The sequence below is a fragment of the Pistacia vera genome, unplaced genomic scaffold (genome assembly GCF_008641045.1).
Source record: "Pistacia vera cultivar Batoury unplaced genomic scaffold, PisVer_v2 Contig150, whole genome shotgun sequence".
Lineage (NCBI taxonomy): Eukaryota > Viridiplantae > Streptophyta > Magnoliopsida > Sapindales > Anacardiaceae > Pistacia > Pistacia vera.
In genome coordinates, this window is record NW_022195577.1 from 489,424 (window position 1) to 508,312 (window position 18,889).

The 18,889-nt window shown below is 36.8% G+C and overlaps 1 pseudogene; it reads left to right on the top strand.

Annotated features, from left to right (window-relative positions):
- The first annotated feature begins 4,831 nt into the window (after positions 1–4,831).
- Positions 4,832–6,033, top strand: LOC116124181 (annotated as a pseudogene).
- The last annotated feature ends 12,856 nt before the right edge of the window (positions 6,034–18,889 follow it).

Below are 18,889 nucleotides of genomic sequence, written 5' to 3' on the forward strand. Positions count from 1 at the left end.
AATTGACCTGCAACCAGTTTTAATCATTGGAATTGATGTGCCAAGTCCCTTCATTTAGGGAAATTTCTCTATGTATGGGTATAAGATAGGTGATTGAAAAAAGTCCAAAAAAAAAACTCCTTAGCTTGATAATATTGCTTTGGAGGAAGGGTGAAGATTGAAAGGAGAGAGAAGAAGAAGCGATAAACTACCACTAGATGGGTCTAACCTCAACTATGACCTGGGTGTATTATTCAGAGGTCCTGAGTTTGATTCACAGGTTGTAATAGAGGTGGTCATTGAGGGGATTTACCCGATATCAACTTCAGGCCCCGAGAATTAGTTGAGGTGCACGTAAGCTGGCGCCGACCCTATCACCAAAAAAAAAAAAAAAAAAGAAGCTATGCTCCCACTATTTCAAATACATGCATTCAACCATATCATATTCATTAAAACAGAACATATATAATCATTTTTCACAATTCATTGTCCTGAAACTCCAATGTTCTCTCTTTCATATGGTCCACTATGTGGAAAACTATGTAATATTATTTTCTGATTCATAAGAAATTGAATCTCAAGTTAGAAGATACATTTTTAAGTTATATTGTTCCATATCAACAAGCGTCAGACAAGTATTGGGGGTATCACACCAATATATCTAGCAACGGATGCCAACCTGAGTTTTGGACACTATACCTGTGCAGCACTCCTGTTCTTTGACTATGGCATGTCATAAATGTGAGCTCAATATCCATGACGGTATACAATGCACAGTATTTGTGTAATCAATTCGCTTCACGTGGTCATCAAGCTGACTGCCATTACATGAACCGCCATCAAAGCAACTGTAACTATCCTTTTAGCCTGAAAATACACTTTGATGAGCGACCAAATATCATTCCTGCTCTATTGCCAGCTGTTTTCTTCCCTCTCTACTCATTGAAAATATCCGATCTAGTCAAAATTTACAAAATTCCATGAAGAAAACCGCTAGATGGTGATGATCACAACCAAGCAATACGTCAAGACTTTGGTGGATGCTATAAGACAGATTAATTCTCCTCTACATTAGCAAGAGAAAGAATATTAACCAGAGTCACAAGAACTACTATTGAGAAAACTATCCCCGATCTTAATAATCCTTTCTTCTGCATGCTCATTCTCAATGCTACGCACCTCCTGAACCTCCCAACAATGGCATAAACGTTTGAAAGGAGCACAACTTGACCATTCACCTGGGTTCCTGCTCAAATACCTTGCTTGCAGCAAATTCTGCCCAGCTCCATTACCATGAATCACACATCCACTAGCAAAGCCCTCAAATATTTGAACCCATCCCGTCCAAAAGTTTTCCAGCACAGCCCACTTGCGTCTGGCAAGCAGCCTGCTCGAGCAAGCAGTCAACTACACACCCATAATGTTCTTGGCTCGGCTTTACTTTATTTTCTTTCACCATTTGATTAAAATAACCAAGCCATCACTTATTAGCCTGCATGACTACAAGCACTCAAAACACACAAGTAGGTTGCACTGTCAGGATCTTTCCCACTCTTTCTTCATCTCATGGTAGGAGAGTGAGAGCAGTTTCTCCATTGCCATGGACCCCATACCCATTAATAATGGCATTCCATGAGACTACATCTTGAAGAAACCCATATCCTTGAAAATAATATGGGCAAGTTCACATTTCCCACTTCGATTAGTTGATATGAGACTATTTTGAACTGTGATATACTGAACGAAGCCAGCTCCAAGCGTAACAATGGAGCTGCTGGCAGAGCTCTAAAGCAGCAAGCTCACTGGAGCTGTGAGAGCAGTGACTAACATTATGAATCAATGAATAGTTCTTTTCTTGTCTCACCTTAATCAAGAGATTCAAGGCCTCTATTGCACATCCATTCTGGACATATCCTAAATCATTGCTGTCCAGGAAACCAAACTCTTCCACTTGCATGATTAAACATAGCTCTTGAAGAATCTAAATCTCCACACTTTGAATACATGGCAATGATAGAGTTTGTGAGAGGGAGCTCCGATTCAAAACCACAAACCACAGCTTGTGCATGGATTTCTCTTCCTCTCTTCAAATCTCCCAAAACAGCAGTAGCTGAAATCAAATTCATATAACTACCATATCACACATGATCCTACTCTTCCTCATTTTGCCAAAAATCTTCAGGGCATCACAAGGATATTCAAGGTCTACCAATAACCCATCATGGTATCCACTGATAACATCTTTATATTCCATCCCTCCGAAAATTTTGGCAGCAGCACCCAAATCCATCAAACACGAATACATGTCAAGTAGCGAGTTATTAACAGATATATCCAAAATAAGTCCCACCTTAACTATTAAACCATGGAGGATTCACAAAGTTTCTTTGATCCTAAAGCACCACAACCCTGATAACCGTCAATATTGTCACAGCATTAGGCACCAAATTGAATCTCCAGAGTCGGTTAAACAATAAAACAGCCTCTACAAAATTTCATTGTTTATAAACCCAGCAATAATTGCATTGCAAGAAACCAAACTTGGGTTCTTCAGTCCTTCAAATAATTTATAGGAACAAAATATATCTCCACATTTTGCATATGCATCAAGCATTGTAGTACCAACTATAAATCAGTTTCAAGTCCTATTTTACAAGTAGCCCATGAATAGATTTCGCAAGTTGCAAGTTTAGCAAGCCGGCATTGCTAACAAGCACCAACCATAGTGAAAGAATTGGGCAACAAACCCAAGAGCATCATTTGGAAAATAATTTTATGGATTTATGGTACACCCCACTTATTGCATACCCATGAATCACAATGGCCATGAAACTACACTCTTCTCAGAATTTCATCGACAGGTCCTCTCATCCATCCTTAATCCTTCCAGATTTAAATAATTACTCAAGAGTTTGGGGGAGTTTATGGATCGACGCAAGAAGCTCAGGTTTGCATAATAGTACGAATCACCGAATTGGAGAACATTCAAAGCGGTTTTCTTAATTTTGTTGAAAAACATCGAAACTCAAGTGTTTAGGAGTGACTGAATGATTTGATGGCGGCGGATGAATGTCATGGAGTAAGGGTGAATTTGATATGTTTACAACGAACAGGGTTGTCGGAAACGTCGTTCGAACTAGAGGCATTCATCATATATTATCAATATGAATAAACGATAGGGGTGCACATTTGTAGACGAAGAATTTGCAACCATTGGACCTTTTTGATATTGCAAAAATTGAAGTGTTGAAAAAAAATATTAAGTCAAAATTCAGTGATTTATGGGATATTATTTTAATATATAAGAAATATTCAAATTTCAAGTCAAAATATCCATTGCCAATTGGGTTAAATTTTAAAGAATATTTCATTTTATAAAAGAAAATGATAATCAGATAAGAAATGCTTAAATCTTAAATTAAAATCCGTTATTTTGATGCTAACTTTTAATATATCGTTAAATTTTGAGTCAAAATTGACCTCTATGAGGTTTGTTTTAATAACAAAATACCTCAAAGCTTTTAATATAATATAATTTTTATTAACAGTTAATGAATAGTTTATGAGTCGTTATAATTTATGAATATTGACCGAATATTCTATTATAATTTATATAAAACTAAAATATAACGATAATTCTTGTTATTTGAAAAACAAACAAAAAGATAGTAGGGGGGTTATAACTACATTGTTATGAATAATTATCGAACATTTTTACAATTAATTAAACTTTTAACCGTAATTTTCAAATTTTTTAGTTTTTTAGAAAAAGGACCAAAAGGATTTTTGTTTTCAAATTACACATTTAATATAAGACAATTTAAAAATCACAAATATCAAAAAATTTAAGTCAATAATACCAATTAGGTTAAAATTCCCAAGTACATATATTTCACTTTATCTAAATATAATTATGAGATAATGAATTGTATAATACAAATTTAAATTAATCTGTTATTTTGATGCTAACTTTATAACAAAATATCACTAAACTCCCCTAAGGTTTGATTTAATATCAAAATACCTCTAAAACTTTTGAAATAACAAAAGTTCTTAATGTCTTTCATAAACCGTTTGTTCTATATTCGCTACATTATATTTTTGCCGTATTTTTCCCACTGTTTGTATTACCAAACGTCCAAAAGACACAATATCCGTTTACCACGGCGAGTTTCTTCTTCAGAGCAATTAACCGCCACAGTCTTCTAGGCGACTACTTCTCTGAATAACAATAACTACCACCTTAAAAATAACCCTTGTATTTCTCTTCTTCATTGTCTTGTAAGAAACTATATACAAAATCTTCACGTTGATTATAGATATTGTCGGTCTTCGAAAGGTCCTTCAAATTATCTCTACCCACAAGCGATTCTATCAAACTCAGAAGCCGCTTCTGTATCAACTTCTTCTCATCTTCTTAAATTGTACCCTTCAGTTGACATGGACAATTAGCGGAGAACACTTTCCAGAGGACGATGCCGTTTCGCAAACTACAAACATTGTACCGTCTGAAAATGTTCTTGTCAAGACCCTGGGGCCATAGTTCTCTTATTGAAAGAGAACACAGTGTTGAACTGGCTTCTGGTGAACTCACATAGTCAGTCTTTCACAAGGTGATATTGTTGTACTGTTTTTGCACGTATAGGGGATGAAATTCAATCCTTTAGCTAAAGATGCCTGTAGTGAAGCTTGAGAATCTCACTATTTCTTCCACTCTTTGTATACCTGATCAAGACATCATGAGTTGTTGAATTATGGGTTAACGATTGCCACCAAAGACAAGGTGATTTGTTGAAAGAATTGGATATGTTTTAGAGACTACTGTTGTTTTTCGGTTGAGAAAGTGAGGGATATGAGAGCTGGGAGGTGGTGGCAAGGGAGATGTCACCAAGGGTTGAAGTCAGAAGATAAGGAATTGATGGAGAAAACTGGCGGCTTATTGGACTACTTTGGCACCGATGTTGAGGACTATAGTGGGACTTTTGCGAGGATGATTGCAGCGGGGTCGGGGAAGTTGATTAAGGGTATTATGTGGTGTGGCGATTTGACTGTGGACAGGTGTGATTGGGGCAATGATTTCTTGAGGAAAGGATGAAACCGAGTTCAAAATCTGAGATTAGTCCTGGTACAATGAGGAGGATTAAAAGGTTTGGCTTTTTTATTTTTTACATCATGCTTGATGGTTTCTTTGAATGTACTTCTTTGTGCATTTTTTATTCTTCCCATTTGTAGGTCCTAATTTGTGTGGTCAGTGAAATGTAGAATACAGGTGATTTTGGCTTCTAATATTTGTTACGAACCTATGTGGGTTAAGAAGGTGACAAAGATGTCCAGAAGCCTACTGAATTCTTTTAGGGTTTGTCAAAGTGACCGGTTCCTCACAAATTCAATTGCCAACTCTAAAGCTGGCAAAATTCTTTAGCATTCTGCCTGGAGAAGTTGTCCTCGCTAGTTTGGACGGATTTGGTGAGTTGTTTCTTTTCTTACTGCCTTGGCTTATATACCTTAATCAGCTTTGAAGAATATTTTACTTAGTAGTTAAGTATGTGCTATATCTTGTAGCTTTAAGATTTGTTATGCTCTGTACTTGCTGCTCAGTTTATTGTTCATTCTAGTACAGAGAAAGTTATTAATGCAGTTGAGGTTAGCGGTAGAATGTTATGCACTACATCGAGTAGTATACTGGGCTTGTTTCAGAGAGGTATCTTTAATCTCAATCTAACAACATAATTGATGCTTCATTATGCCATCACCACTTTGATGTAACAATATAATTGATGCTTCATGTTTCATAAACTTTTGAACTAATATTTTTCTGAACACGATTTTCATCCTATTTCATGTATGTTATTTTTCATTGGCTGGTTTAATCATATTGTTTCTCATTTCAGGTATGGGAGGAAGCGCAAGGCAACCAATGAAGGGCTACATGCAGCCGGCAATGTAATTGGCTCTGCTTGGACCATTTTTAAGATTAAAAAGGCAGTCAATCCAGTGACCATGTTGAAACCCACACCTTGCAAAAGCTACTGGAAAGCAAATTATTCGAATTGAAGGCAAACAACATAAATAATTGCAACTCATAGATTTTTATTTTGGGTTGCCCTTTATTTGCCTTTGTATGATAGCAAGAAGAATGGTTTAAAGATTATGTTGAGATTCATTTCCTTTTTTTTTTTTTTTTTTTCTCTTAATGCTGGAGCTTTTGTCTTTAATTTGGCAACAATTTGTAATCCAGGCATGCAATTCTATTTGTTTTTTCTTTTCATAAGAAAAATATTATCCTTACAAAGAGGGCTATAAGTGACATCGGTAAGAAGATAAAAACAAGAAAAACAAAAGGAGAGAGAGAAGAAATCATGAAAATAAGGTAGGATTGTCTTTGTATACCCCATTTTGTATGTGTCTTTGTAAACTAGCATTGCTCTTTCATGAATAGTATACTCAAACTTCTCTCTCTCTCTCTTTTTTTTTTTTAATAATTTGCATTTTTCTGATGTTTCTTAATGACAGTATGAGTTGAAAGTAGTGAGATTAACCGCTACTGTTACTAGAAACAGTAGAATATCCTGTTACATATACTAGTAAAGAACAATTCGGATATCAATTTGAGTCCCTTAGGCACTGATAATGGTGACTATGGGAGCTCTTATTCGATCGGCTATTTGAGGCCCTAGAAGATTTGTTGACGACCAAGATATGGCCAAAGTTAACAGCCAGATCAACGGTTAATCTTGGGCCATAAATTTGACATTTTCGACCAGTCCATAGTAGATTTGGTCAAAAAAGGCCAGATCAACGCACACTGACCAGTCCATCGTGTCTTGCGCCATTCTGGTAGATTTCGACCACCTTTTGACGATGGTGGCTGGCTGCCGATAATATGATTGGGTGGGGGTTTTTTTGTCAATTTATAACTTTCATTATGGGGGGTGTTTAGTTAAATTACAAACCTAGGGATTAAAAATATTCAAAATATTTTCAATTGAATAGAATATGATTGAATTTTAAGAATATTAAAACATATCATTTTTGTTTTTTTGGATAGATAGTAAAGTGTGCCAAACGGAACCATAGTAACAGAAACAAATCTAGCAAATGAACTAGAAAAAAAAACACCCTAACGACTCCACCTTATTCTCTGTTAACTTTCCTCTCTCATTTTGTTCTTTGGTGGAGTGGGGGTAGTTTCACTGGTGTTGTGATGAGCAACTTTGATGGCTCGGATAAGCGGTGGGGATTGTTAAAGATCTTGTATAGAATATATATTTTCGAGATAAATACATAGGAATAAAATCATACCATATAAGAGACACGACATTTACATGGTTCGACATAACCCGTATATCCACGGATGAGAAAATCTACTATAGTTTCATGAATACGATTTGCAAGAGTACCCAATACCATAAACTCGATACTAAAATAATTGGTAACTCCTAGTTTCTAACCATGCTCAACCCAGTACCTAAGTGGAAACAATCACAATTCCTAAGACACTCTACCCATGGTGTTTAATTCTCCTTACATCAAATACATTGTGTTCTCACATTCTTTCATATCCTTGAATTGGTTCTCACACCTATATTTATAGGTAGTATATGAGGTATTCTTTTCCTAATAGAATTCAATTTCAATTCCTAATAGGACTCCCAAATTTTTCCTATTACAATTGTATTCTTTATAAATAGTTTCCTAATGACATACAATTTCACATGGGAACAAATAGGAAAGCAAGCCACTAATTTCCTAACAGGGATGGAAGGTGGAGGTTGTTGGGAAAGTGTTGTGTGTTGGTAGGGGTTGTGTGAAAAATCATTGGCCGTGAGAGAAAGGGAGAGGAGATAGGGGTTCAGTAAAGGGGAAAAAATAGGGGTTGATAGTGGAATGGAGAGAGAGAAAGATTGTGGCATCTGGTGTGTGAATGAGTGACGGTGGGGATGTAAGATGCCTCTTGGAGTTGAGTGTATTACTCAAGTTTTGAATTCGATTTATCTTGACTGCTAATAGGCATGGCCACTGGAGTTCTTCCTGGCCAATAATTTCAAGGTCTCGAGAATTAGTTGAGGTGCACGTAAACGGGCTTGGACACCCAATTCATAAAAAATAAAAGAACATTTTATTCTTGTGCATTTAACAGAGTTTGGACAGCATTAAGAATTTAAAACAGCATTAAGGTTTTTGAGTGGTGTTTAGTTTCCATTACCAAAATAATGGAGATAAGTGATTAAAAAGGTTAGAGTTGTCCAAAGACTTCAAACAGAAAGCTTTCGAGAACTATAGAGAGGTGTTTGATTTTTTTTCTATCCTATTCATGATAAAATAGAAAACTTATAATAAGTCAACTGAATTTCATCTATTTAATTTGATTAATTCGTTCACTAAGCATAGATATGACATTAAATATTTTCTCATCAATGACAAATGTGTATGAATTTTAAATATAAAGTTCCTTATCAATTTTCAATTTGTCACTAAATAATTTCCTCACCAAAAGAATTTAGGTAAAGAATACACATTTAATAGTGAAAATTTACAAAGCCGTACATAAAGTTCAACTGTTTATCAAGTGTAAGACAATTTCAAAATCACAAATATTCAAAATTTGAAGTCCAAAAAATAGAAATTGGGTTTAAATTCCAAAGAAAATTTCATTTTATATAAATAAAAATAAAGATAATGATAATACAATTTTATATTATATTTCGAGTTTTATAACTTTTTGAAGTCCAAAAATAGAAATTGGTTTAAATTCCAAGAAAATTTCATTTTATATAAAAAAAAAAAAGATAATGAATAATACAATTTATATTATATTTCGATTTTAAATTAACTTTTTTCTAAAATTTGATTAAATATCAGATATCTTAATTTTTTAAGAGTAAAGGACTTTTTCCCACCCAGGTCTGTCTTAATGACACTTTCCCATCTAAAAAGTTTCAAATTACCACTTTCCCCAAAGTTAATATTCTGTTACTATCCAAAACCGATTCCAAAGGCAAAAGTTCTCTCTGTCACCCCATTTGAATCTATGGTCTCCTCTAACAAAACTCATCTCACTCTAGCATTTCTCTTTGATTGCTGACCATCGCAAAGCTATGACTTCTTGTTCTTAGTTGATTTCGTGACGAATATTCAATCGTTCACCACCATTCAATCCACACCCCCCCCCCCCCCCTCTCTTTCTTTATCCTGGCTCATAATACTCGTCGACGACTAAGAAAGTGAAGTATATTTTGGGTATTAACAGAATATAAACTTTGGGTGGGAAGTGGTTTTTGAAACTTTTTGGGTGGAAAAGTGTCATTAAGGCAAACCTTGGGTGGAAATAGTCGTTTTACTCTTTTTTTTTTTTTTAAGTAACAAATCTTGTTGTATGGTTAATAAACTATTTATAGTGATTCCAGTTTACAATTATTAATATTTTAATAACTATAAATTAAGATCAAGAATTTTTGTTATTTCAAAACAAAAGGAAAGATTTTCGTAACCAACGCAGGTAATTCGTTTCCTATACAAAATCAATAATGCTATGGACACCGATAGTTTTGCACCAAATTTCTACACCGACGTATGTGGCACCTACGTTCATCCAAGCATAAGCAGCCACGTTGATGTCTTCCATGAATGAATGGTTCTCAACAATTATGGATGCCCGTCCATATTGATGGACGACCGCACATCACGAATGGACGAACGTTCACGAAAACAACAATGGACTCTCGTCCATATTATATGGACGGGCGTCCATTTAATGGACGTCCGTCCATAACATTTTGAAACACAATATGGACAACCGTCCATCTTGTATGGACGTTGTCCATACATAATGGATGGCCATCCTTTTATATGAACAACCGTCCATACAAGATGGATGGTTGTCCATACACAATAGGGCCTTTCATATTGAAACAAATATTGAATGGACAGGCCCCTATTGAATGTTTGTGGGGTCCACATTTGCATTCACTACCAACCTTACACAATTCTAAGCATTTTTTTTTTTTTTTAATAGCATGAGCATATTTGATGCCTCACCTTCAATGTTGGTTGATTTGGACAAAAAGGCTTGACTTTGGACGGGTGCCCATTTTTGGGAGTCATAGCATGTGTTTATTTCTAAGCATTTTTTGTTTAAGTGTATTGGGCATTTACTCCATTATCCACTCATTTTAAATAATAATTTATGGTTTGTTCTCATTGAAAATGGACGCCCGTCCATACAACTGGACAGGCATCCATTTTTTACTTTTAAAATGTTATAGATGGGCGTCCACATCAAATGGACACACATCCATACACAATGGACTCCCGTCCATATTTGATGGATGAGCGTCCACTGGTAAGCTGATGTATGCGGTGGACGCCTGCCCATAATTATGGACGGAGTCCATTGTTGTTTTCGTGGACGCTCGTCCATTCGTGATGAACCGTCCATCAAATATGGACATGCGTCCATTAATGTTGGACAGTCGTTCATTCATAGAAGGTGTTCTGTTTCCAACATGTCGGCATTTCCAACGTGTCCGCCTCTAACTAGATGCCATCTAGGTTCGATACAAAAATTCGGTGCATAATTCAGTGTCCATAGCATTATTCATACAAATTTTTTACTTTTAAAACAACCAATTGCCTTCTGTTATGCGACGACTTCTCCTCCCGCCACGTGATCATTCAATGAAAAACAAGATGTTCTTCAGCTTCCATTTTCCTTCAATAACAAGATAATTCCCAGTCTAACACCTTAAAACCAGCCCTTGAATTTTTGTTCTTCATTGTCTTGTTAGAACAAATAACTAGTCCTCACATTCATTATAAATAGTCGGTCCACGAAAGCTGCTTCAAATTATCTCCACCCACATGTGATTCTATCAAATCAGAAGCCACTTCTGTATTAGATTCTTCTTCATCTTCTTGTTACCCTTTAGTTGAAATGGCACATGTGCCGAGAAGCACTTCCCAGAGGACGATGCTGTTTCGCAAACTACAAACATTCTACCATCTAAAAATGTTCTTGTCAAGATGCCTCGGGCCATAGTTCATCTTATTGAAAGAGAAACAATGTTGAACTAGCTTTGGGTGAACTCACATAGTCGTCTTTCACAAGGTGATAATGTTGTAACTGTTTTTGCGCGTATGGGCCTATTGAAGCTTGACAAGTCTCACTATTCTTCACTCTCTTGTACCTGAGCAAGACTATTATGGTTGTTGAATTATGGATTTAACGATTGCAATCGAAGGGCAAGGTGACTTTTGAGGGAGTTGGATAGTATTTTGAGACTTACTGTTGTTTTTTCGATTGAGAAAGTGAGGGATATAAAATGGGGAGGTGGTGGCAAGGGAGATGCCACCATAGGAGTTGGAGTCAGAAGATAATAAGAAGTTGATGGAGAAAAACTCACCGTTATTGACTACTTTGGCTCCGAATGTTGGGGACTATATGGGGACTTTTGCGAGGATGGTTGCGACAGGGTCGGGAAGTTGATTATGTGGTGTGTGTGATTTGACTGTAGACGGTTGAATTGGGGCAATGAGTTCTTGAGGAAGAGATGAAACCAAGTTCAAAATGAGATTAGTCCAACTACAATGAGGAGTTAAAAGGTTTGGTATTTATATTTTTTACATCATGCTTGATGGTTTCTTAGAATTACTTCTTTGTGCATTTTTTATCATTCCCATTTGTAATCCGGTATTGAGTGGCACGAAGAGGTACTAGCTACCGAAGAGTGCCAAGAAGGATTAGGAGGCAAAAGAAGGAATTTTAGTTGCTGAGTAAGCCAAGACAATATGATAAGGAGAAAATATTTTGTATATATTATATTCTATACAAAGTGTCCCAATTATAAAATTACAAATGTAATGTGTAGGAAGAGAATAAAGGAATGAATGCAAATCAATACATACAAGGCAATCAAATAATTCTAGCTAGGCTACCATATTGGATACAATAAAATCTCAAATCCTTTAAATATGGCGTGTACAATCATCCATATGTCAACACTCCCCCCTCAAGCTCGTGGTTTATAAATGTCATAAACTCCAACTTGCCCAATAAATACGAAGCTTGCCTTTGACATAATGGCTTTGTGAATAAGTCTGCTGGCTAATCTATGGTTCGAATATGTTTCGTTTTAATTACCCCTTCTTGTATCTTGTCTCCAACATAGTGGCAATCAATCTCTATATGCTTCATTCTTTCATGGAAAAATGGATTGGCTGCGATGTGTCGTTTGTTGCCTTGTTGTCACAATACAGTTTAACCAGGGCTCCACTATAGATTCGATCCTTTAATATCCTAGGATCATGTGACCTCACACGTGGCTTTAGCCATGACTCTGTATTTTGCTTCTGTGGATGAGAGTGATACGGTGGTTTGCTTCTTTGTTTTCCAGAGATAATTGATTTCTCAGAGTTTAATACAAAACCAGTAAGGGATCTTCTTGTCATTGACATGAACCCCAATCTGAATCATAGTATGCGATGATGTTGAGATCTCCTTTCTTTTGTAGGAGGAGTCCCAGCCCTGGACAACCCTTCAAATATTTGAGTACCTTTACTACTGCATCCATGTGGATTGCTTTAGAGCATGCATGAACTAGCTGAGGATTTGAAATGTATAACTGATGTCTGGTCGAGTCATGGTGAGGTATATGAGCCTTCCAACAAGCCGTTAATAGCTGGAGCTATCTTCTAATACAATCAATCTCAGGACTTTGGCTTTTCTCACCATATTCTCGTGTGGTGAGCTTAACATTTTGTTTATAGGAATGACACTTGGCTTGCATGCTGCTAGCCCTGAATCTGCAATGAGTTCAAGCACATACTTCCATTGACTGAGGATATTCTTTCTGAAGAACGAGCAATCTCGATACCCACAAAAAACTTTGGTGCCCCAGATCTTTGATGTGGAATGTACTGGGAGATACTCTTTAATATCCTATAATTGCCTTTTTGTTGTTTCCTGTAATGAGAATGCCATCAACATAGATGATGAGACTGAGGAAAGACTTACCCTTTTTTTTAGAGAATAAGGCATAATCATGCTTAGATGGAGTGAATCCATTGGTGTGAGAGCTACTATAAACTTTGCATTCCGCTGTCGTGATGCTTGCTTTAGCTCATATAAAGATTTCCGTAACCTACATATAGATTCTCCCCCCTGATTGCGAACCGGGAGAATATCCATGTAAATCTCCTCATCAAGGTCCCCATGAGAAAGGCATTATAATGCCCATCTGGTGAATTGCCAATCATGGTGAGCACAACGAAAGAAAGGACGAACAGTGACATGTTTCACCTACAGGTAGAAGGTTTCCTAATAGTCAACCTCTTCCCGTTGAGTGAACCTTTTGCTACAAGTCGAGCTTTGTATCTTTTGATGGAGCCATCAACACGGTATTGATTTTGTAGACTCACTTGCAACCAATAGGTGTCCAGTGAGAAGTTGTGAAACTAGGTCCCATGTGTGATGTGTTGACCAGAGCATTTAATTCGTCTTCCATGGCTTGACACCAACAATCATGTTGAATGGCATTAGAAAAGGTGATTGGTTCCCTCAGCTGAATGTTACTCATACAGGATCGTGGCCAGAAGATAATTTGTTAAAACTGACATATGAGATATGGGATAGAGGGTACCTTATACAGTGGAACATGTGTAATTGCCATCCATATAAGCAGCTGTGTGACTTTAGATGACCTTCAGGAATGGTGTTTGGTGAAGATGTGTGGCGGGTCTGGATCCATGGTAGAGAATCAGCTGAAGTAGGACCTGTGGTGGACAATCCATGGTGTCAAAAGGTGCATCAGAACTGTAACTCTTGATGCAGATCTGGAGTGGGAGCATGATTAGATTCTAGCTATGTAATTGGAATGGAACCATTGTCATGGGAGTGTCTAGCTAATCATCCAATTGCAAGTGCCGATGGAGGGACGAAGTAGTATTTTCTAAGAAGAAAAAATTCCCTCATGGAAAACAACATTTTTCTTAACAAAAAATTTGTTAAGCTGAGGATCATAAAGAATATCCTTTTTGGAGCATAGGATATCCCATGAAAATACATTTCTTAGCACGAGGAGCAAATTTGTCACGGAGCCCACCATTGTGGAGTAACACAAACAACCAAAACACGTAAGTGAGAGTTATTAGGTATCTTTCCAAACAGTAATTTAAAAGGGTTTTACCTCTAATACCCGTGTAGGCGTGATTAATGAGATAGGTGGCAGAAATCACACATTTGGCCCAAAGACGGTAAGGATTTGGGCTTGGTGTTTGAGGGCTTGGGCTACTTCTAAGAGGTGACGGTATTTTCGTTCAACAATCCCATTTTGTTGGAGTATAAGTACAAGAACTCTCATAGAGAATTCCTTGGAAAGGAACAAGTTAGAGCATGGTTTTGAAAAATTCTAAGGCATTGTTAGTTCTACCCCTTGAACACTGTTTGAATTCGTTTGAACCATGGAAGAAAAAGTTCAGGATGTGAGAAAAAGATTGGGTTTTGGATTGCATTAGGAATATCCAAGTTCCTCGTGAAAAATCATCCACTATTGTCAGGAAAAACTTGGATCCATCATGATTGGAACAAAGTATGAGTCCTAGATATCAACATGGATTAGGGCAATAGGTTTTTTTTTATGAAGGATGTGCTTGTGGGAAAGCTTGTTCTAGGTTGTTTAGCAATCAGACAAATTCAACAATTTGAGTAAGGTACAGATGCACTGTGACCCAATCTTTGATGCAAAATCAGAGAATTATTATTAATATTGGCATTACAAGAATATTCTTTATTTATATAAAAGGAAAAGGCTCCCAGTAGTAGAGACCATGGTGGCCTTACCCAAGCCCACTGTCTGCCAGTCAAAGGGTCCTGAATGGTACACACATTCGGAGGAATTATAATGTGTAATTATTATCATGCAATTTTGGATACAGATATAAGATTAAAATTGAAAGTAGGGACAAAGAGGACATTTCTAAGAACTATGCTTTCAGTAATTTTGACTACCCTTGTATGAGTTGCTGGTGCATTGGTATCATTTGGCATCCTAACATATAATTGTGGGATGGTATTTTGTGTGTGACTAAAAATATTTAAGGTCGCAAATTATGTGATCACTAGGACCAGTTCAATAATCCATAAATCACGAGAAATTGAATTACTGAGACAATAAGATGTACCTGCATAACTAGTAAAAGCATTGTTTGTGGGAGTTGACTCAGCATTTGGATGAGTTGTGATTTGCTCAGGCTTGATCAGGGTGGTTGGTTTCAGATCCCAATGTTTTGGGTGTATTCCACTATTTGCGATAGATTGCCAATTTTATCTTTAGGTAACCATGAATTTCTAGCACCTCTCCGCTTTGTGATTCCTCCTTTTACGTAGTCACAATACATTTTTTTACTTGATCAGGATGATCCTGAGCCATTAGATCCAGTCTGAAAACTTCCTAGATGTGGACCATTAGATAGTTCCGAAAAAGTTGACCAAATTGATTATTGATTTGGTTGACTGCTTGCTAACCGGGATGTTTTGGATGATCCTGGCCATTTATCCCTTGATATAATCTTCTTTCTCTATTGGAGAACCCTAGCCGCTGCCCTTCTCCTTTGTTTTCCTTTGGCGACAAAACCATGGTCTCACCTGATTGTGGTGATTCCATGGAGGTAAGATGCTGACTCTCCTCCTGGACGGCCAACCAATACACCCGGCATAATGAAAGCGGTGATGTGGTGGCTAGCATTTGCGTACGAAAGGCTAGAAAATTGTTGTTTAATCTAAGGGGAACTCGATCAACCGCTTGTTCCAATTCCTTATTTTTTGAAACTGCACCAAGGTTTCTGATGTCCACGGAGGCATCATTGACTGCATCGGCTCATTCCATATGGCCGAGAGTCGATTGTAATAGACATCACCAGCTGGTTTTGTTGCTTGATGTCGGTGAGACTTTGCCAGAGTGTGAAGATCTTGGCTAAGTCCAACTGGCCATACATTTCCTTGATAATTGCCAAAGTTCTTCAGTGATTTCTATTGAGGGCAAACCGCACCAACTTCCTAGGTCCGGAATTACCATCCATGAACGGACCAGCTGTTGCATGTGGTCAGATTTGTGGAATGAGGCTCTGTCGATGGTTTATAGTCTCATCTATAAAACCATCCTTGTCTTTGGTGACGAATGCCCGTCAGAAGTTGCAAGCCCATTGTCGCATATTTCTCTACACCGAGAGGACTTGTTTAAAACCAAAAAGTTCTGGTCTATCGGATGGTGAGGTTGTAGAGGAGGATTGCCAGCCTCCGGCCGACGAGATTGGGGGTGCACAATCTGGATTGGAAAGGAAATGGGTTTGGGTCGGTTTGACCCGAAAACCAAAAGGAAATGTATTTGGGTTGGGCTTAGGTTGGCTTTCTTGGTTGGGTTGCATTTTTTGGGCTTTTTTTGTTCTCTTGGTGTGGGCCGATTTGGTTGTTTGTTGAGTCTGAGCCCATATTTGTGTGTTGGCCCAATTGGGTTTGTTGTGGTTTTCTGGTTTGGATCCATTTGTTTTGGGAAACTATTCTAAAGTTCGTATTGCAGGGACGATTTGGTTTGGAGAAATGCAAAAGAGAGGAGCTGTTGAGAACCTGCTCTGATACCATGTAAGAATCTAGTATTAGAGTGGCACAAAGAGATACTAAGCTACCGAAGTGCCGAGAAGGATAAGGGAGGCAAAAAGCAACCTTAGTTGCTGAGTATGCCGAGACAATATGATAAAGGGAGAAGAATAATTTTTGTATATATATATTCTCTGTCAAAGTGTCCCAATTTATACAATTCACAATGTAACGTGTAAGAAAGAGAATAGGAAATGAATGCAAATCATATACATACAGCAATCAATAATTCTATCTAGGCTACCATATTTGGATACAATCAATATCTCAAATCCTCTAATATGGCTTGTACATCATCATGTGTCAACACCATTTATGTCCTAATTTGTGTGTGTCAGTGATGTAGAATACAGTGATTCTGGCTTCAATATTTGTTATGGACCTATGCAGGTAAAAGATGACAAAGATCTCCGAAAGCCACCACTAGAATTCTTTCTCCTGTCAAAGTGACCCGATTCCTCACAAATTCAATTGCAAACTCCAAAACTGGCAAGAAACTTTAGTTTTCTGCCTGGAGAAGTTGTCCTCGCTATTTTGGACGGACTCGGTGATTTGTTTTTTTTCTTATTGCCTTGGCTTATGTTCCTTAATCAGCTTTGAAGTATATTTTACTTATGTAGTTATAGTATGTGCTATATCGTGTAGCTTAAGATTTGTTATGCTCTATACTTGTTGCTCATGTTATTGTTCATCTATGTACAAGAAAGTTATTAATGCAGTTGAGTTAGCATAGAATGTTATGTCAACTCATCATTAGTGACTGAGCTTGTTTCAGATAGGTATATCTCAAATTTCAATCTAACAACATAATTGATGCTTCATTATGCCATCACCACTTTGATGTAACAATATAATTGATGCCTCATTGTTTCAAATTTTTTTGAACTAATATATTTCTATAGTCGATTTTCATCCTTTTTCGTGTATGTTATTTTCATTGGCTGGTTTAATCATATTGTTTCTCATTTTAGGTATAGGAAACAGCAAAGGCAACCAACGAAGGCTAAATACAGTAGGAGATGTAATTGGCTGTGCTTTGACCATTTTTAAGATAAAAAGGCGATCGATCCAGTAACTATGTTGAAACCCACAATCCTTGCAAAATCTATTGGGAAAGCAAATTATGTCAAATTGAAGGCAAAACACCATAAATATAGCAACTCATGATTGCCCTTTATTTGCCTTTGTATGATAGCAAGAAGAATGGTTTAAAGATTATGTAGAGATTCATTTCCTGTTTTTTTTGTTTCGTTAATGCTGAGTTTTTGCCTTTTATTTTGCATAATTGTAGACGCAGACATGCGTTACATTTGTTTGTTCTTTTCAAATAATGTACTCAAACTTCGTTTTTTTTTTTTTTTTTTTATTTGCATTTTTCTGATGTGAATCTTATGACAGTATGAGGTTAAAGTATTGAAATTAACTGTTACTAGTACTAGAACAGTAGAAAATACTGTTACATGTACTTAGTATAAGAACAAAATTTGGGTATCAATTTGAGTCTTCAAGGCACTAATAGGGGGTTTCAGAGTCCTAAGAGATTAGTTGAGCTGCGTGCAAGGTGACCCCAAACACCTCTAGTGATTAAAAAAAAAAAAAATTCAGATATCAAGACTTCTTTAATGGGAATGATTCATTTTACTCATTACCTTACTTTTGCTTCTTATTAAAGTTTCATACACCGAAAACAACCACATAAATTATGCCTCTACAAAATTCCTAGTGTATATGATTCAAGGATCACTCCCAATCCTGAGCAGGTTGTTTTGAAGGGCTTATATTGAAATCAATGCTTTGTGATTGTATGTTATTTGGACTCATGTTTAAAGCTCAATGTAAAAAAGTTCACATCTAAATACTTTTGCGTGGTTGAGTGGTTTGATAGGGACTCTTGGGTGTATTACTCATGATGTCTTGAGTTCGAGTTCTTTTTCGGTTGTTAATAGGGGTAGTAACTAAAGTTCTTATCCGACTAGTAGTTTCAGGGTTTTAGGGATTAGTTGAGGTACGCATAAACTAGTCCAGACACTCCCAGTCATCAAAAAAAAAAAAAAAAAAGTTCACATCTAGAGTGGAAGCTGATGTGGGTGTGTTTGATCTTTTGAATTTAGTTTGTATAATTGTCAAGGTTAATGATAAGCGTGAATAATATTTCTACTTGGTTGAATCTGAGATTTGATAAAAACATTAACGTTTGATACCTGTTTATGTTTTCTTTACGATCAAATCAGCTTCAACTAAATAATAGTCCCTGACAAATTC